Source organism: Artemia sp. Qi Xiang Cuo, chromosome 8 (genome assembly GCF_049724085.1).
Source record: "Artemia sp. Qi Xiang Cuo chromosome 8, ASM4972408v1, whole genome shotgun sequence".
In the NCBI taxonomy this organism is placed as follows: Eukaryota; Metazoa; Arthropoda; class Branchiopoda; order Anostraca; family Artemiidae; genus Artemia; species Artemia sp. Qi Xiang Cuo.
In genome coordinates, this window is record NC_142801.1 from 24,756,230 (window position 1) to 24,777,741 (window position 21,512).

Below are 21,512 nucleotides of genomic sequence, written 5' to 3' on the forward strand. Positions count from 1 at the left end.
GTTTTTGTTTTTTATGATTATTCTGTTTTAATCAGTGTATGCTCGTGCTAGTCATCACATTGGGTCCTCTGGCTATTGTGTTAGTCTGTGGCTATATTTTCTTTAGTCCAGAGAGTAATAGAAGGGTGGTGCCTCTTTCTAGCCTCTGTTTGTTGCACTATCAATAAAGAAATTAGTATTTTTTTTATTCTTCTTCTACTACTAAAGTTGTTTGTTTTTTTAATACTATTTCTTATTTTGTTGCATGAAGTCGACTGCTACAAAGAAGAGCAAATTGATTTTGTTTATGCTTCTCGTGACTCGTTTCTAAGTACTAGTGCCGCAGGAGAATATCGTTTTATCACTCTCCTGCTGTTCTTGTGCTTACCAATGGCCGAGAGAATCTCCCAGTAGCTCCAAATAGCGATTGGTGCTCAGTTGTTTCAGAAATGCGGCAACAAATTGCCAGTCATGAACTTGGACTGAAGATATGACGAAAATTAAATAAATCCTTGTCAGGTAACTATCCTTTTTTGTGTACTTTTATATATATATATATATATATATATATATATATATATATATATATATATATATATATATATATATATATTTATATATATATATATATATATATATATATATATATATATATATATATATATATTGTATATATATTATAAATATATATATATATATATATATATATATATATATATATATATATATATATATATATATATATATATATATATATATATATATATAATATATATATTTTAGTTAAGTAGATTATATGGGGGGGGGCAGAAAATTACTTATTCGGGATCCTTGAGTCAAGTCAGCGGCTGTAACCCTCAAAGCGGCGCGTATAACAACAGAAATTGACCTGGGGGCAATAAAACTGCAGAATGTTGTATTCTCTAGTTGCAGTATAAGGAAGGCTTTTTTTAGGCGTTCAAGTACAAACAAAACAATTTTTGTATCAACACTTCTGTTTCCCAACTATTTCTGTAAATGTAAAAGATTAATATATTTTGGAAAAAAATTCTTCTGAATATCTTGAGAACCAAAAACATAAGAGAAAAGGGACTGAATCAATCAAGATTTATTCCTTGGTTGAAGAGATACGTCACCTTTCTCTTACCTTAGTTTTGACTCCCCCTAATAGTGTGTTGATGAGACTTTTGGCCCTCACACAGGGTGTTACATCACTCGGAGCAGCTGGCAAGCTGAATGGTGCCCTGGCTATGGTGAGGCAGTGCTTGTGGTGTTCTTCCGAGTCATTTTCTCAGTGGCGTGTTTTTCTTAGGGGGAGGGAAGAGTTTTACAGTTTATAACACTACCCATAGTTCCAAGACCATTTTAAAAATGATTTTGATTAGTTCACCTAAAATGCATAAATAAATAAACGCACACATGATTTTTCTAATTAATGGAAAGGATGTCACATTTCATACATCTGTATCCATTATTAGATCTAAGTGTAAGTAAGTTCAATTTCTGGGTATTGAACCTGTCTTTCAAACGTCACTTTGATTTGATTGATTAAAGATGTTCGGGAGTCTCGGTAATTTAAGAAAACTTAAGCATACGTCTCGTGGATCAATTTTGAAAGTCCCTTTTTGCTGCTTGATCCAGTCAAACGTTACTTCTTTCCAATAATATGGATGTCAAGTTTTCTTCTTTATAAAAATCTCTTTTTAAGAATCGTAATAAAGCTAGAAGCCTCATTCAGGAAACTAATCGTTCAGGAGCTATCACGTTACTTCATCCTGAATCGCTTTATACTCGTTCAAGTGCAGGTCTGTCTCTTTCTCAACTCCATGGTGACCTCACTAAGCCCCTTTAGTAGTTCGTCGTCTTTTACCTCTGCTAAAGCTAATTATCATCTTTGTAATATAAATCATATTAAATTCCATTTACCCCATCTGTAAGATGAAGCTTGAATCCTGTAACGGCAGGTCATATTGTGGGAGACATGGCGCCTGAATCAGCTCGAAGGTGCAACTCATTTACATTTTTCGATAAATTTTTAAGGATTTATTGGCTTCTCTTTAATGTTTTTTCTCTCTTTCTGAGTTAGTGTTTAGAGTGTATAATTAAGCAGTATGCCTTCCCCTCCTTTGCAGGCTAAGGAACCTTCCAGGGGATTATGCCATGTATGTATTGTATGTCTAATGTATTATGTCTTACTTGTATGTCTGTATTATGTCTTAGTCAATCTTACTGAAGATGTACTAAACAAAGTATGTACTTCTCTGGTACTAACGGTTAGCGCCTCTATTATAAAGCCAATAGTCTTTATTTTGTTATTTTACTTTTGCTATTTTTTTTTTCGAAACTGTGGTATCACTATCGCGTCTTCCGTCATTTTTTATTTCATAGTTGCAGCAGTAGCTGCAGCCTGGAAAAAAGTGAACAGCAGCTCTTTGCAAGTGGAATTTAAAAAACTGGTTTCAGGGAAACTGTCTCGTTAAAAAAAAGTTGAAAATTACAAAAAAATTATATTTTTGGAAATTGCGTCAAATCCTTTTTGCTCCCTCACAGGACACGTAATAAAATTCAACTTTGGTACAACAACTGTTTTGCCTTTTTTTGATCGTAGTCAATTCCATTTTTTTTAGCCCATTCTTTAAATTTTCCTAGATCTATCACTGCTTATTTTTCTCAAAATGACACTAATAAAGATGGGTAGATCAACATCTTCCAAGCAGCCCTGTCAGAATCCAAAATTTACAATTTAAAGTCAGAATCAACTTTATATTCGACAGCCCTCTCCAGTTTTCATTCTCCAATTTCTAGCTCCTCAATATTTTTGCTCTTAATGGCACAAATGGCACCAAGTTACAACATGTTCTTCATACTAATTTATATACAATTTGCCACATAGTAGAATTATGCAAAATAAAAGCAATTACTGTAAAAAAACATTAATGTAATAAGTCAAAATTAAAACGAACAAAAACTACTTAGCATCAATGAATGAAGCCTTAGACAAATATAAATTAAAATAAATAATCAGTTGAAAATAAAGCGTACACAAATTATTGTAAGTGAATGAATTGAACAAAAAACGAACGCAAACTAAAATATTTAGTGAATTCAGACTTAAAATGAATGGATATTATCACCCATTAAAGTGCGGTTGCCGCAACTTCAAACTCCAAAAACTAGATTCTTATTTTTAACTGTGTTGTTTGTTTATCATACCAAAAAAAGAACTAGTTAACGTGTGAAGAGAAGAAGTATTTCTTAGAAATAAAATCACTTGTTAGGTTGCTATCAGTTAGGTTACTATCGTATTAAGCCGATTCGATTGATATATCTATTGATATCAATATTCAGTATTTTAGAGTTTCGGTTACTACTGAGCCGGGTCGCTCCTTACTTACAGTTCAATATCTCAAAATGAATTACAAACCAGACATTTCTAAGTATATGATAAGATTTTTCAAGATATAGGCAATCACATTCTTAATAAAATCGGACATTTTTACCTCCCCCTCCAGGCAAGGCCGTACCCAGAATTTTTTTTCGGAGGGGGTTTTACTCAAATATTTTTTTCAGGGGGGGGGGGGAGTTTACACAAAAAAAAACTTAAAAAACGCATACAAAATTAGTTTGTATTCCTTTTTGTTACGTTTTTACGAGTCAAAAAACATTTCAGGAGGGGTTCAAACCAAGGCCGTATCCAGGGGGGGTTACCCGGTTTGAACCCCCCCCCCAAAAAAAAAAGTCGAAAATTATTCTAAAAAATACCTGTAAAGACAAAACCGTGCCAGAAAACAGGAAGTTAGACAAAGTCCACGGAAAAAAATCGGGTAACCCCCCCCCCCGAACAAAAATCCTGGATCCGCTCTTGGTTCAAACCCCCTAACCCCCCCCTCTGGGTACGGCCTTGCCTACAGGTCAAAAAGAGCTATAGATATTATGACGAACCCATTATCAGTATTGAATGAATCATTAGAATTATCGAGACAAAACCTTCATGGGGATGACGGGGCATGAATGTTGGATTCCAACCATGGATTATTCTAACCTTGAAACTTCAGAGGAAGGTAAAGAGCAATATCTAAATCTAAAGAATGCATAAATAATCCAGTTTTACCATTCTTAAGGAAAAAATCTGTTTCTTACTAATTTTACTTCTAGTGGTAGCGACATCTACTAGATGCTATATAAAAAAAAGTTTTTTAAACTGAAAGTAAGGAGCAACATTAAAACTTAAAACCAACATAAATCATTAGGAACACGCTTATATTCGTCTAGATACTATAATATACTATACTATAGATACTAGATCCTCTCAACATTTTGCTATGGTTCTGAAACTTGGCACATTGGTCAACTACTTGAAAAGAAACTTCTCACGTTCGAAGACATTTGCTTAAGGCGTATTCTAAATATCCACTGGATCGAAAAAGTAACAAACGCTACTATACGACAGAAGACTTCTCAGCCACTGGTAACCAAAGTGATCAAATGTAGGAAGTGGAGATACCTTGGTCATGAGATCCGCATGTCCAAAACTCGACTACCGTAGGTTGTCCTTCAGTGGCAGCCACGTGGTACCAGAAAAAGAGGACGCCCTAAAAATACCCTACGACGCAGCTACCGGGCTGACCTCGCAAACCTCAATGCCTCAATCCAACCTGAATGGGAAGATGTCTGGGCAGCCGAAGCAATTAGAGATGACTGGCAACTCTTCTTGGATGCCCTAAGCGCCTCTGGAGGCACAGGAGGATCTAAAGTCTAAGGACTATAGATAATATAATATAGTACCAGAAGATAGTTACTATAAGATAGTAACTGTCTTCTAGTCTAGCGGGAGTTACTATTTCCCTTTAGTGCAGCTTCAAGACTACAATTTTTCTATTTTATTCATAAGTGTAGAAAAAAGATGCCTAAATAAAGCTTTAAAACGTCAATTGGGAATTTTTTTAGTAATCTATTTAGTTTGTTAAAGCAGTGTTTTGACCGATTGTATTCTATACCAAACACTTCATGGTAACGAACTATAAATGAGGAGCGACCCGGCTCAATAGTAGCTGAAATTCTTAAAAAACGGAATTTTGATACCAATAAATATATCAAAAGAATTGGCTTTTTATGCTGATTACAAATATATAACTTTCATTACGTCTCGAGAAAATTTACCAGATTTAAGAAAAAGGGGAAACACCCCCTAAAATTCCAATAATTATAATAAAAATCAAACCATCAGATTCAGCGTATCAGAGAACACTACTGCAAAGGTTTCAAGCTCCTATCTGCAAAAATGTGGAGCTTTGTATTTTTTGCGAGAAGAAAGATCACAGATGCGTATTTATTTATATTTTGTTTGTTTGTTTGTTTTTCCCAGGGGTGATCGTTTTGACCCACTGGTTCTAGGATGTCGGGAGAGGGCTCATTCGAACGGAAATTAAAAGTTCTAGTGCCCTTTTTAAGTGATCAAAAAGATTGGAGGGCAGCTAGACCCCCTCCCATGCCAATTTTTTCCCAAAATCGTCCGATCAAAATTTAGATAGCTATGTTATTCGGCATAGTTAAAAGCCAAATAACTAGGCTTTTGGAGATAACATGACCCCCACAGCCCCTGGGAAAGGTCTTTAAGTTATAAAATTCACCCATTGTTTACGTATAGCATTTGCGATTAGGAAGGATATATACATTTTTCGGATGGTATGGGGTGGGGGGCGATTCTTCTGCAGGGAGGATATTTCGTGGGGATGTTTCCAGGGGATGAACTTTTAAGGGGAAATTTTACACTGGAGGAATTTGCCAGGATTCCTATACGAAATTCTTCTTATGTCTTGCTTCTTCTTTGTCGACTTAATTTTACGCCTGGAGATGTTAAGGGTAATTGTCCGTGGTAAATTTTCACCCGAATTGAATTGTCTTGAGGATATTCTTGTGGGAAGGAGGGATTTTTCCGTGGAGGTGGGGCCAGATTTTCTGACATTATTTAAAGAACGATCAGAAATAAAATAAAAAAAACAAATTTTTTTAACTGAAAGTAAAGAGCAACATCAAAGTTCGTGTAATTAGAACAATAAGAAGCTTATTTAAAAGTACTAAAACAGTTTGGCGTGAAGATCAAGGTGTTGAGGAGGGGCAACCCCCTCATATATGTAATGATTTATGTTTGTTTTAAGTCTTAACGTTGCTCCTTACTTTCAGTTAAAAAAAACTATTTTTTTTATATTTTAAAGAATGAATTTCAAGGAAGAAAACCTTGATGAAAATTCGTTGCTAGCCCTTATATCTTGAAGGGCGACCACATTGCCCTTATCTGTTTCAGTCAATATTCATTTCAAGTCTGCACTCATTGCTCATTTTGTCTTTTGTTCGTTTTGTGTTCGTTCCATTTATTCATGCCGAGCAACTACCGTTTTTTCATACGTTTAGCTTTGTATCTGCTTGCTTTACTTTTGGAAATCACTTTTTACTTTTCTTTGAAAACATTTTTCGAAGAAGTTTTCTTAAATTAATTACTGGAAGAAGTATAGCTATCGTTACAAATAGAAGGTTAAGAAAAAGTGTGAGAAAGAAGCAAAAGATAGATAAGTTGGACTAAGAATACAATTTATTCAAATTCTAGACATATTATAAAAATAATAATATTTATTTAGTGCCCATGACTAACAATAGAGTAATATATAATAAAACACTAAAAAAGGAAAAAATACATAAACAAGAAAATAATTAACAGAAACAAATATACAACAAACGGGTGAAACAGATGTTATTTTAGGGAAATTTTTTCTGAAAGTAATTCTTCAATATTAATTGACAAAGTGAAGAGAGTTATACAGAGCTGGTAGAGAGAGTGTCAAGCCTTCACAAAATAAGTGCTTACTATTAAAAAAAAAACAACAGCTATAAAACGTATTTCTCAGAAACAATTTCAAAAATAAAGTACTGGCATTCCCGTTTATTTATAAAAGCGATCAAGGAACTATTTTTTCTAGAATTTGAGTTGATTTTATAAAAAAAGATTCATAAGTATGTACGATCAAATACAGTTTCCAGAAATATTTTTTTTGTTTTTGTTTATTTATCGAATAATGTGGAATGTGGTGGCTTTCGGGGTGTCGGTGAGCAAGTGTGTTTGCTTTTTCTTTCCTTTTTCAAGGATTTTGTTTGCTCTTATTCCCCTACTAGCAAAATTATCTTTTTGATTTTACAAAAAAAATCTGTTTGATTTTATTATAAAACAAATCCATAAGTAATTACGATCAAATACAGTTTCCAGAAATATTTTTTTTTGTTTTTGTTTATTTATCGAATAATGTAGTTGCTTTCGAGGTGTCGGTGACCAAGTGTGTTTGCTTTTTCTATCTATTTTTTCAAGGATTTTGTTTTCTCTAATTACCCTACTGGCAAGATTTTCTTTTTAAGGGGAAGTAGCAAAAATATTTGTTTGAATTACGGATTCTTACTGAATCGTATTATCTCTTTCCATTATCCACTTTTCCTGTAAGAAAATGTGCTCCCAGATTGCTGAGCAAAGTCTCAAAGATGTAAATAATAATAAATAAAACAATAATAGTATACAATGAATAATAATACGATAAAACAATAAAAGCTGTAAATAAATAATAATGACTTTCACAAATAACCGTAAAGAGCACACAGTTCTCAGCACTCATACTCGTTGCCCTAGTGCAGTCCTTTTGGTGGATTTCCTATTTTGTTGAAAAAACACTCCGCCTTTTACTTTGTCTCCATGTTGTTACCAACCCTTCGAACATTATCTTACACTCTGGACTGTAGATATGGTTCTAGAAATATGAATAATTGAAAATTTTTTGGAGGTGAATTTTACATCCTATTGAGAATAAGAACAAGAAGGTCCATCTTTATTAAAGAAAGATTAATGTCTAACGTTCTATAAAGGAATACATCTTTGGGTAAAAGAATCAATAAAACAAAATTCAGATTTCCTTGTAATGATGATGATGAAAATGTGAATTTGTGATGATGATCTGACGTGACGTGTGATGATTGTGACGTGTGATGATGAAAATGTGAGTTAATTCATATGGCAGCTATCTAAGATGGATTTGGATCTTTTCCATTTGTTCCGCGCCATCTAATAAATGTAAAGTAATAGATGCCGTATGGCAAAAAGTCCAGTGAAATCGTTGGCATCGGGAGTGTTTAGCGTTCGAAAAAGCCTTACATTAAATGAATTCCCATGTTTGAATAGCCTTTCGACGTACGATTTTGTAAATACAATCGCCTTTTCACCGTTAATTGGAAATGGCATCTCTTATGTTAGCATTAACTTCTAAGGTTTGTTTTGTTTTCATTTGTCCTGTGGACTTCTATGAGCTCACTGCTTCCATTTTGCATCGAGGATAGTTGAGCAGAGGTCTCGACTTATATATTTTCATACTATTCTTCCTATTTTTTCGGACTGGATCGAATTACATTCGTTCTTTTTCTTCATTGCAATTTCGAGTTTTGGAGTATGATATTGCTTTTATTTTTCATAGAAAAACGTTCAAGCATTCATCTGTTAAAACTTCCAAAAACGTTTTCAAAGGTTTTCAGTAATACAAGCTCTGCAACCTGAAATATGATTCCAAGCTAAACGACTCCAAGTTCAAATCAATTAAGAACTTCTTGCAAACCAAACCTAAATTTATAAATAAGTTCTCATCATGCTATTGTCGTCAATACATAAAAACCGAGCTTTGGTGAATTTCAGCTAAAAGCTTTTTAGTAATTTTTGATTTGTTAATCAGTGTATTCAATAGAGCATTGAAAAAATGTCAAAGTCTGTGCCTGTTCTTATTTCTGAACTGGGGAAAAAACTATAAACGGGAAAAGAACTGGGGAAAAAATCCAAATGGTGGCCTGCGTTTACCCCCCATCCCGGGCAATTGCCCTCCCGGAGAATACCCCCCACGATAAATGCCCCCCCCCCCCCGCAGAAATTAACCCCCGGAAAATACCCTCCCCCACGGAATTTGAATTTTATTTTTGATCGTTTCCTTTTCTTATATTGAGAATTTAATTTAAGTCTTTTTTTATTTTCCTTAGAGCGAAGGAACTTTGGTACTTGTGTATTATACGCCCCTCACTCAAGTTTACACAGCGTAAAACTCGAGGATAAACCGTTTTTTTCGTTATTTTCTTTCAGCTCAGCACGAGACGAAACAAAGACAAGTGACAAAATAAATGGGAAATATATAGTTTGGGCATAAGAGGGGGGAGGGTACATATTTGCACATAAGGGGGGGGGGTAAAATATTTGGACAGTTTGAAGTCAGAAAACAATTCTTTCCTCATAGCATGCAGAATAATTGTGCCTAACACATTTTGCATGCAGGCCCGCTGTACTTTACCCCCCCCCCCCCCTCCACTAATGTGCAAATATATAGCCCAAATTTGTTTCTAGAGTAACGAAGAAACCAGTTTGTTATCGAGTTTTACACATCGTAAACTTGAGTGAGTGACGTATAATAAACAAGTGCCGGAATTTTTCATGGAAAGAGGGGTGGAATTCTCGGTATTATTTAAAAACGATCAGAAATTAAATTAGAAAAAACAAGTTTTTTCAACTGAAAGTAAGGAGCAATATCAAAACTTGAAATGAACAAAAATTATTACGTATATGAAAGGAGTTGCCTTGCTCTTTACGCTGAGGCTTTTAGTTGTTGTCCTAATCCTTAAGAACGATTGCTGAAACACAATGGTCGTTTAAAAAGAAAAATAAGTCTTGTTTTAAAATTGTTTAAAAAAACTTTGTTTAAAAAAAAACTTTAACATACGGAGCGAGGTATTGAGGAGGAGGCAACCCCTTTCATATTTGAAATAATTTCAGTTGGTTTTAAGGATTGATGTGGCTCCTTACTTTCAGTTGAAAACTTTTTTTTATTTAATTACTTACAGATAGTATTTGTTAATGGGAAACAAAAGTTTTTTAAAGAAAAGTAAAGAGCCTCATTAAACCACAAATGAGCTGAAATAAAGTCAAATAATCTTCAAAGTGAAAAGTATTGATTCTAATAGAAAAAAAAGATATAAAATATTTTTGTTTATGAAAAAGACTACGTCAATAAAAAACAAACGGAAATTAATATAAAAAACTTTTCAACAAAGAAAGAAGTTTTAAGACTATAAGGAATAGATATAAGAATATGTATATCAAATTATGTTCTGATTTGAAGAAGACATGGGTGTCTAATCCTTTTAATTTCTGCTCGTTTTGAGTTTGACTAGGCTATCTATTGTAATTTCTGTTAGTTTTGGGTTTCATTTATTTGTTAATGGTGGTTTGTGGTAGTTTTACATTTGGAAGATAAAAAAACAAACTCGTTGAATTTGACAACGCTTTCGTCCGTAAAAACATAAACAATAAGAACGTGTTGGTTCCCAAAGCCAACAATGCTTTCAAAGGAAAGTTAAACCTTCTTAAACTTTTTGCTGCCATATTTTTTAGCTTAATTTTGATGATTGTTCGCTTACATTTTTTTCTTCTTAATTTTTTTTTAATTTGGCACCCGCTACTCCCAAAAATTGCAGAAGTTCATATGGAAGTCTTTTCAGCACAAATGGATTTGTGTTTTTTCCCCTACGTTTTTAAGATACTTCTGGTGTGTATATTCTTCTTTTTCCCGCTCTTCAGCACTTTTCAACGAAACTAAAAAAAAACTAAAGGGTATTTTCCAAGGAGGGAGTTTTTTTCCACGGGAGAGTATTTTACAAGGGGGTGTTTCCCGGCTAGATGTTTTCATCGGGGGGGGGGGTAATTTCCGCGGGGGTATTTTCATCGAGGGGAATATTTTCCGCGGGGAGTGTTTTCCAAGGGGGTATTTTCCTCAGGAGGGGGTATTTTCCACAGGGGGGTATTTTCCACGGGGGATATTTTTCGGGGGTATTTTCCGGGGGGGGGGGGGTAATCGCCAGGGGGTAAACGCCTAGAACCAATCCGGTTCCCAATATATTCTTTATTTTACTTTCTGTAAAACTAAAAAGCTAAAACAAAGAAACAATATACACAGCTTAATAACGAATTTATGTTTTAACGTAACTTACAAATAGTTCGCTACTTCTTAAAAACGTTTCACAGGTCGCAGCGAGACTACTACTAGGCAAAAAGTGACCAGCAGATTGAATGTTATACTGCATGAAACAACCCTACTGATAGCCTTGAATTACCCCTTCGAGGTAAGCCCGCAAAGCTTACCTTTTGTAGCCTTTAAAATAGCCTTTTAGAGGTAAGCTTTCACGATACTTGAAGCTATTATTGAATTAGGCAAAACCTTTCAAGACGACCATAGATATATGTATTAAACTAAATAAAAGTTTTTTGAAATATCAGACACATAAACAAATAAGAAGCTTACTGAGGGGTGATAGACATGTTGTACCCCTCTGGCAGCTACTCAAATACTAAATTCACCAGAACGGTAAACAAACGGTAAAACATATGGAGCTCGTATAGTAACATGTACTTCAGACTTGATTCTGAAAATAGCTCGGTCTAAGACTCAAGACCTTTGGGATTGTATGTAAGTAAAATTACTTGAATTTTTCTCTCATCCACTCTCTTGTTTTATAACACATTCTTCCTTGCAGTTTCTTTCCACCTCAAAGTGAATACTATATCTCAAAAGTTCATATTAGATTCACAAATACCGACATTACTAGAGATGAATTAATGTAATATCAGCATTTCGGTACCCCGTTTCACCACTCACTTTGTTATATGGAAATACAGAAACCTCTTAGATTTTCTATTGAAGTAATCTCGCTGAAAACCACTCCCTTTACACAAACAAATATCTTACCCTAACAGATCGAAATTTCTTTATCTATCCTTGTGGTTATTGCCATATAAAGTGAAAATAACCCCTTGGATTTAATTCTAAGTATACAGGCATCATTGTTTTCAAATATGCATCAAGAAATAATATGTTTGTACGCCATAAGGTCACGCAGTGATAGTTCTCTGTAATTCCCATCTGATTTTCTCTTGAATAAATTTCAGTGAAAAACCTTCCCTTTCTGTCAATAGATTTCTCACTCTTTCAAATTAAAGCTTCTGTATTTACTTATCCTTTCTCTGATTCACCTAAAGTGAAAACAAACCCCATGGCTTTCATTTTAAGCATTTTAAATCACAGTCTCTAGATCCGTATTAGAATTACCGAGGGTTCCCAATAGAGGGCGTAAACAAAAGGTGGAGGGGGAAGGGTATCTTGAGCATTTGCCCTATCTTTCTTCTACAAAATATTGTGCCCCTCTTTCCTGAAACAACTCAAAAAGGAGGAAAGGTTCCCTGACAAATTAATGCCACATCATTTTTTGCTGACATTTTTCATGGCACGAGGCCACAGGAAACTTAAAGCCTCATATGCTACTAGTCGATCTTTTCCCCATGTTTCTCTCTAGAGTTGGGTCTTCTGAACCTCCTTTTAAAGGAATAAATAAACAGGCTTCCAGGGGTAACCTTCTCTAAAAACCATTCCAAACAGAGGTGCACCGTTTTACAAAGTTTTTCTTCAACTACTCAGCGCGGAGTGTCTCCTTTTGCAGCCCTATACTAGGTATAGATTAAACCTAGTTGATTTTTTTTCTTCGACAAAATCCTTATCCTCTCAAATGAAAATTAGATTTACAGCCAATTATTTCCTTCCAGAGTGAAAATAGCCTCTTAAAATTGTATTTTTGAACGTAGAGTTACCGATATCTCTTGATGTATCTTAAAACATATTCAAATTTAGCAGTTACTAGCAATATCTAAAAGACAGCATAACATATGTAAGGGATATTCATGAAAAATTACCGCAATCTGACATAAAATCCAGAGTAAAAGTAAACTCAATCAAACAATTGGGTAGTCATTAAGCGTAAAATGAATGAGAGAATGAATTCTAAAATGAAGAATGAACCAATTAAAAGTCATAACAAAAGAAGCAAGCTTAGAAAATGAACCGGGCACCAATTCACTAAAATTCAAGGAAATGTTTTAGTTTTTTGAATGAAGATACAAAAGAAGCTATTTTTCAAAATCTAAGAGAGGGGCAATTTTTTCTTTTGATTTTTTTTTTCAATGAAAATACCAGGAATAGGAAATTTTCAAAGTCTATGGGCGAGGGGGAAGCAACAAAATATAGCGAGATCAAAAAATTTGATCGGGGCAGTCCTCCCCGTCCCCCTCTCCGATTGTCCTCCCTGTGAAGGGATAATGGTAATCCCGTCAAGCCTAGATCTGTAATTTGGCATAACTGTAGAAAGTTCATAATTTCTTAGACCACACTGTCTTTCCATTTACAAATAAAATAATATAAAAAGGCTGTGTTCAAATGTGATTGTAAAAAAAAACCATAAAATACTAAAAAAAACAAAAAAAAAAAAAACAAACTTTTAATAATAATAAAAATAAAGGTCCGAATATTTTGGCTTCATGTTCGGAAGCCTTTGTCGAAAAAGACACCAAAAACAGAAAACAAACAAATAAATTAAACAGAACATGTGAAGACAAGGAAAAACAAAAGTTCTTTTAACGTAGGACCTATATATAGTCTTTTAACCTATGTATATACTCAAAAGTGTCCATGCAACCGTGTCCATGCTGTTGCTTTACTGTGATGCTCCAGAAAGACAGAATAAATTTCCCTGATTTTGTTTGATTTTTTGATATTTTCATTGGTCAACATTTGTCAGACTGGACTTCATTAAGATTAAATAAAATTAAAACAGGTTTTTTAACTGAAAGTAAGGAGCGACATTAAAACTTAAAACGAACAGAAATTATTCCGTTTATGAAAGGGGCTGTCCCCTCCTCAACGCCTCGCTCTTTACGCTGAAGATTTTTATTGTTTTAAAAATAAAGTTGTGAGACAGAGTCAATCTTTAGCGTAAAGAGCGAGGCTTTGCTGATAGGAGCCTGAAACTTCTAAAGTAGGGTTCTCTGATACGCTGCATCTGATGGTGTGATTTTCATTAGAGTTCTATGACTTTTAAGGGTTGTTTCCCCCTTTTTTCGAAAATACGGCAAATTTTCTCAGGCGCGTAACTTGACGGGTATAGCCAAACTTGATCAAACTCATATATTTGAAATCAGAATAAAAATCTGATTCTTTTGATGTATCTACTGGTATCAAAATTCCGTTTTTTAGAGTTTCGGTCACTATTGAGCCGGGTAGCTTCTTACTTACAATTCATTACCACGAACTGTTTGATGTGAGTTATTTTTTAATTCCTTTGTGTTTTTTCCTTGTCTTTATATGTTCTGTTTAATTTAGTTTTTTTTTTTTTTTTTTTCCGTTGATAAAGGCTTCCGGAGGTGAAGCCGAAATATTCAGAGTCGATTATTATTAAAAGTTTCCTTTTCCCACTGTTTTAGTTGTAATATTATACGCATTTTTCCATACTGCCACGTGTTTTATTTGTAGAATGTTCTCTATAAATCTCTACAAATATCTCATTGAAAATTAATTCCTTGGTTTTAGCAAATTTCTCACCCTCACGAATTAAACGTTATTTATTTAGTAATCCCTGGATTTATTCCCACGTAAAGCGAAAATAACCTCTCAAAATTTCAGCTTAAATGTTCCAAACATCAACATTTCTAGAGATAAATTAGACGTACTGAGAAAATCTCATTACTTGCTCAATTTCACTCTCACTTTTCAGACCGCATAGAAAATAAGATATCGAATATACAAGGGGGCTAAATGCAACATCAAGTAGAGTGTGAAAAGAGAAGGATAAATTTTCAGCAGAACTGATGGATAAAGACAGGCTAATCAGTACTTAATATATTGTTACTTGGTTAATTAGTGATCGTCAACATTGGTTAATTAGTACTTGTCAACACTGGTTATTTGTTAGATTTGGTTAATTAGCCATTGCCGTAGCCGTAGCCATTGCTACGGTATGCGGACACAAGAGCAACTTTGAGGGGAAAATTTGATGAAGAGTGTAGCACGTGCGTTAGTAGCACCTTGAGTTTAGTATAAGTCTTGGAACAATGGAATGAATTTCTTCAACTGCTTTGGTACCAAAGAAGGTTTTGACGAAGAATTTTAATCTGGACAGTGAAGGCATTACGGGTCTCATCACCATGGCTTCTAAGTTTTTAGCGGAACTTTTCCAGTCATATTGTGACACCTTTCCAGTGAACAATATTACTCGCAAATCTAACTGCAAACCGTGGATGAATAAAAATTTTTATACCTAATAAATGAACGTGATAAAGTCTTTAAGAAAGGATTTTTCTAAGAATCTCGAAAACTTAAAAACATCGTTGTTAGCGAAATCCGTAAAGCAAGAAAGGAGCATGGCGCTCACGTGCTCAATAAGTTATTGTATTCGGACCCTAAGAAATTCCACAAAAGTGTCCAAGATCTCATGGAAAAGGTCTCTTCAAAGTTTTTCTTACTGGACAGTAATGGTGACCCAGTGGGTGCAGATTTCATAAATGATCATTTTGCTTCAATTTGTAAAATTCACCCGCCACTTCAACATGTGCCGGCCAATAGTGTAGTGAGTGACATTCCTGTGATTGAAATTCATCAGACTCAACTTAAACTCGAAACCCTTGACACAACTAAGTCAGTATACCCAGGTAATATCCCTGCCAAATTGATTGTGGAATGTGCCCAGCATTTAAGTGTACCTCTAACTGCTATTTTTAACCAATGTTTTGTAGATGGTGTTTTCCAGTGTGTTTTAAACGAGCTATTATATCTCCTATACCGAAAACTAAGACCCCAAAAGTTCCCTCTGATTTCAGACCAATATCAAAAACCTCCATTTTTTCTAAAATCTTTGAAAGTTTTATTTACAATTTCCTTTTTGACGATATTCATGTTAAAATAAAACCAAATCAGTTTGGCTTTAGGTCGAATCATAGCACCACGCATTGCTTAATTTATACACTTGACACTATTTTCAAACATCTTGAGTTGAATAGTTCCTACGTTGAAGCTGTTTTTGCTGATATTAGCAAAGCCTTCGACAATTTGGATCATTAGACAGTTACAGATAATGCAAGGGCTTTAGGTGCAAGAGATTTTGTCTTACGTATGGTAGCTAGGTTTTTGTCTGGCCGTGAGCAATGTGTAGTCCTCCCTAACGGGGATTCATCAAGTTTTTCCTCGATTTCCTGTGAAGTACCTCGAGGGACTAAATTTGGTCCTTTAGCATTTTTAATTGTTTTAAATAATGTTCTACCAAGTCTTGCCAACTCTTTTAAATTTGCGGATGATTTGACATTACTGAACCTTTGTCAAAAATCTAATACTTTGGACGTTACACTTGATTCACTTATTAACAATTTAAAGAATGATCTTGACAATGTTAAACTCAACTCAAGCATACCTAAAAGCAGTTTCATGCTATTCCATTTTTTTTTTAAAATATACACCCTATGAATAATTTCCTTTGCATACCAAATTTAAATACGGTTAAAGTGCTTGGTGTGCAGTTGTACAATGACCTTAAATGGAACTCCCGCATTTGCCATTTATTTAAATGTGGTAGTTTTCTCCTTAAATATTTATCCCTTCTCAAACGGTTCTCCATATCTATTCAAAACCTTAAAATAATTTATTGTTCTTATATAAGACCCTGTCTGGAATATGCTTGCCCTGTCTGGCACCCTGGGTTGACCAAAGACAAATGTTCTAAAATTGAAATTATTCAAAAAAGAGCAATAAAAATTATTCTTGGGACGGCCTATACTACATACGATGAAGGTTTGGCTAGACTTGAACTTATTACATTGGAATCACGACGTCACATCCTCACCATGAACTTTGGTCACAAGTGCCTTAGTTCTGACTATCATCGACGTTTTCTCCCTCCCTTTAACGAAAATCCCCCAATCCTTCCTAATACAAGACTCAATGTTCGTAGAGCTCCAAATACCCAACTGGACATGTGTCCCCAAATGCTGACCATGAGGCACAAAAACTCTTTTGTCCCCTATTTTGTTTCCCATTTTAATAATTGATATAAATTTTGTTTTATGTTTATCCTCTAACATCTGTTTTATTGTTGATTATTTTTCTTGTTTTATGTTTATCCCCTAACATCCGTTTTATTTTTGTAATTCCGACGTGCTTATGCTAGTTTTTGTGCCATTTTAACCAATAAATCATTTTCTATTCTATTCTATTCTTAGACGCTATTCGATGCTGCACTTCTGCATAAAAACCTAGGAGGGTAGGTAGGATGGAACAATTGGAGTATTTTTTCAATTCTCTCAACATCGCCAAAAATTACAACATGGAAAACAAACTATTGTGACTTCACAATATATGTCCTACACATTAGAATCAAACTTTAATCGTCAAACAGATTTGTCTGTTGAACGGAGAAACAAAATTAATCTCAAAAACTTTCGGTTAGTCAAAAATTATAAATTTATTGTTTCTGGGCAAAAATTCTCTCTTCACCCCAATTATATAAATATGTATAGTACACAATAGACACTACCACGGTACGTGTTTTTGAGGTGCTAGCGACCTCACAGTGCAGATTCTCAACGGAATTACTGAACAGAAACTTCAATTAGATTTGGAAAAACCCCTTACTTTACTTATAGTTTACTTTGGCAGTTCTTTCAAATTTTACGGCTATGTCTTTTCCCAAAACTGAGATCAAACACTTATTGCTACATCAGTTTTGCCAAATACACTAATTTTGCCTTATTCTTACACTAAAAAAACGCCAAGAAACACCAGACACAAGTTGAGGATGATGATTCTTTTCTGTGGCACCAGCACCAGTTTCCAATCTTATAAGTTATCCATACTTATTATACCAATCTATAGGACGAAAATATTTAACAAGAGAAAGGGTTTGTGCCAAATCCGATGAGAATAATTACGATCTACACGACCCTGAGAAACATTCCACGAGCTGGTATCTATAATTTTGTTTAAGGGAGCTACAACTTCGGAATTAGTGTCACATATCAGTAGAATCTAATAAAATATAACAATGATAGCTTAATTTACAAAAAACTTTAGAGGGACGGGACAATTTCAGAGGGCAATTTACACACATAGTAATTTACATTGCCGGGCATTACGGGGCAATTTACACAAAATTTCAGAGGGACGGGGCAATGGCACGAGATGTCTTGTAGAGAGCTCCTATTTCCTGATACTCTGAAACCTAAAATTCACATATATATAAATAGATATGAATATTTGTCAGAAAAATTTTCATTAAAATAAAAAAAAATTCATAGTCGATACTTTTGTACCATTGAATGATTGTTTGTGGTAATAGAAAAGGTTTGCTCGTGGCGATAGAGATTTCTCCTATAGCGCCACTTGGAGATCAGATTCCTTTGGGAGCATTTACCTTGGAGACTGGCGAACTAGTTACCTATTATCGGACTAGACTCAGACATACAAGAGAAACGAACACTTATAAAAAGACAATAGATTTATTAAACTTACATGCTCAGTTGTACAGCAGTGGGTCACATCAAAGACAAAAATGGTGACCAAAATAATTTCGTACTCAACGTTTCAGAGCTCACCTCATCTTAAAAATTAAAAAACACATTTACACTACTCCCAAACGCAGTTCTTTCGTCCTGCGCTCTAGGGACTGCCTGCCATTGGCTCCCGTGCCCCAAGGACGCGAACCCTCGCCCAATGATACGTCTTAAATATTTTTGATGATTTAGGCGTTCACACGGTTCTTATCGTTTAAACGTCCTTAAAAATATTGTGCGTAGCACTTTTCTTAGTGCTCACTGTCTTAGCGAAATCCAAAGATTGCAATTTCTTTTCTTTGCTGATTAGAGACTTTTTCATTTTTGAAACTAGATTTAGCTTAATTATAGGAGTCCGAATTAAATAATGAACTTTATTATTTTAGATCAAGTATATAGTTAATTACTACCTTGACCGCTCCAACGCAAACATACCGTAATCCGTAAATAAATGGTTTTAGTCACCAAATTATTTGTAAAGTTTTGCGCTGGTTTTTCTTGTTGTAGTCGCTCTACAACTACAACTGCACTCGAAATTAAGAATTGGATTTTTTTGCATAGTTTCGCTCCTCTGATATCTATTTTTTTTTTTTTCTATATCTAACACTTATTAATTTTAATTTGCCAATTAGTTTGGGACTTTTATAATTTCAGTTTATTTCACTTTTTTTTTTTTTTTTTGCTTTCTATATTAAGTAATAAGTAATATAAAAAAAACGTTAAATTAATAAAAAAAAAAAAATACAAAAAAATATACTTTTGGTAAAAAAAAAAATGATTTAAAAAATAAAAAATTTGGTTAAAAAAATTCACAGATGACATTAAAATACTTTCACTATTTAGATTTTTGCATTGTCAAAGCTGTTAGGAAGTAACACATGTAGCTTCACATCTATTCATCACCTTTCGTGTCCTTAGAGTACTACACCCTTCTGTTGTAAATTACTGTCCTTCACTCCTTTTGTCCTGGCAAAAATTTCGAAGCACTTACGTTATGGTTTCTTCATGGAACAGTTCGAGTCTAGTTGTCTTTACACGGTAAGCTTTCTCTAATAGTCAACTGGGAAATGACCGTTAAATATCGTTCTAATAGTCGACTGGGAAATGATTCTTCCCACTATAGGTGTTGGCGTTTTTATTCTCAGCATGTAGTTTTTAGGATTTTTTAGGCACAAAGAGAATGTATTATCGCTTAAAATTTTTAATTTTTGCCTTTTGAAACGGGTTGTCGTCATATTATAGTGACTATCTTAATATATTTTCTTTAAATTAAACTTCGAACCTCTTCAACTATCATCTAACTTCAAATGTCGTTTAATATCGATTATCTTGTACTGCTCGATGGTGTTCTCAGAATTAAAGTTCAAATTGTCTTTAATTTCTGCTTAAAAGATATTCACTTGCTTTTATATTTAATCTAACTTCAAATATATTCTATAGTGTGCTGATCGAGTGAGTTCTACTAATGTATATTAAAAGTTTCTGTAAGTTGTCGTAAATTATATTCAATTTTACTTATGTATCTTTTAACTTAGAATATAGTTTATAAGGTGCTGATAGATGGGGTTCTCAGAATTAAACTTCAAATTGTCTTTAATTTCATCTTCAAATATCTTCAAATGTCTTTAAGTATCATTTAACTTTAAATATTGTTTAATATCTTTTAAATTCAAATATAGTCACTATACTGTAAAATTATTATTGGGTCCGTAGTGAGTATCGACACGATATCTACGTATTTATATCTTGTACTGGCCGATGGGTTTCTCAGCGTTTATGCGATTATATAGTTCGTTAAAGCACTTGATACTGAGGTTCAAATATAGTGTTACCTGATATGTAATATGGTTCATGGTCGAAGAAACGACGATCGAAGGTAACTGTTGTTTTCGTAGACGAAGCTGGGATGAAGTTGCCTGGAGTCATGGTGAGTACTCTTCGTTGGTTGAGATATGATAAAATAGATGTTACTGGGTCGTATCTGTACTGGGCAGCTTATTGTAATACTCAATGACAAAAATGTCCATTTACTTTCCTGTAATAAAGACAACGCGGCAGAATCACGTGTTCTCTTAAGTAAATATACATACAATAATTCACGAATTAATTTGGTTATAACTTCTTAGCTATGAGACAGAATTAAATAAATACACTAATATTGGTACTCACGATGAAAATCTAAAACAGAAATTTCTTCAAATTTGTTTTGATAACGAACAAATCGATATTAAATAAACATAATTTACCCTACATTATTAAGTTTGAGGTCTACTTTTACAATATTTTTCATGCCTGCATTGTTCACGCACGTCTGTGCTGTATAAGAGACGCATGTTGTAATGTCATCACTGCACGGTTTTACGCGAACAGTACTGCACTGAGGGAACAGGACATAACAAGGACCAGTGAACACCTCTATACCCAGTCGTCTTCTAATGTCTACCCTGGTGCTATGCTTGTATGTTCTCAAGGGGCTCCATGTTTAACCGCTGAAATGCATAGGTTCCTAGTCTCAGGATTTTTCCGTAATTGCAAGTCAACATTGGTGCCACACATTCGCTTTTCGAATAAGGTCATTAGATGCAGGATTTCCAAGCTTGCCTCCGTAGATTTCAGTTGAAGCTTTGCAAAAAATATAAGCGTAATAAAGAGCTGACCTCGATACCTTATTAGAAGGAATGTTTTAGGTACCCTCTGTTAGACCTATATCTAAATAATTTATATTCTGGTCACATTGGAATATGTCAGTTATAGAACATCGTAAACGTAAACGAGACTTCATGTTGCGTTTTACTTATTTGTAATTGTACATTTACCGGGTTTCAATCCATGTATCAACTGATTAAATGGTTTTATAATTTTACATATTATAATTGAGATATAATTTCACCTCCGCCTTGAAATTATACAACTACACGGACCATATGCTGTTTGGTTATAGTTAACAATAGTTGGCTATTGTTACATATATTACTCTGGTGAGACACATTATATTTCTCGAGTAAGAAACACATGAATAAGCAAGCGTGCAGCGCATAATTACACTGGTAGG

General features: G+C 34.2%; 1 protein-coding gene across 1 annotated transcript in view; it reads right to left on the reverse strand.

Moving 5' to 3' along the window:
- Positions 1-6,122: 6,122 nt before the first annotated feature.
- Positions 6,123-21,512, reverse strand: part of LOC148949265 (RING finger and SPRY domain-containing protein 1-like) — a 34,362-nt gene continuing 18,972 nt past the window's right edge. Inside the window, exon 4 of the mRNA XM_089092899.1 lies at positions 6,123-7,766. The gene's annotated coding sequence lies outside the window, so the exon portion shown is untranslated. The remainder of the gene's footprint in view (positions 7,767-21,512) is intronic.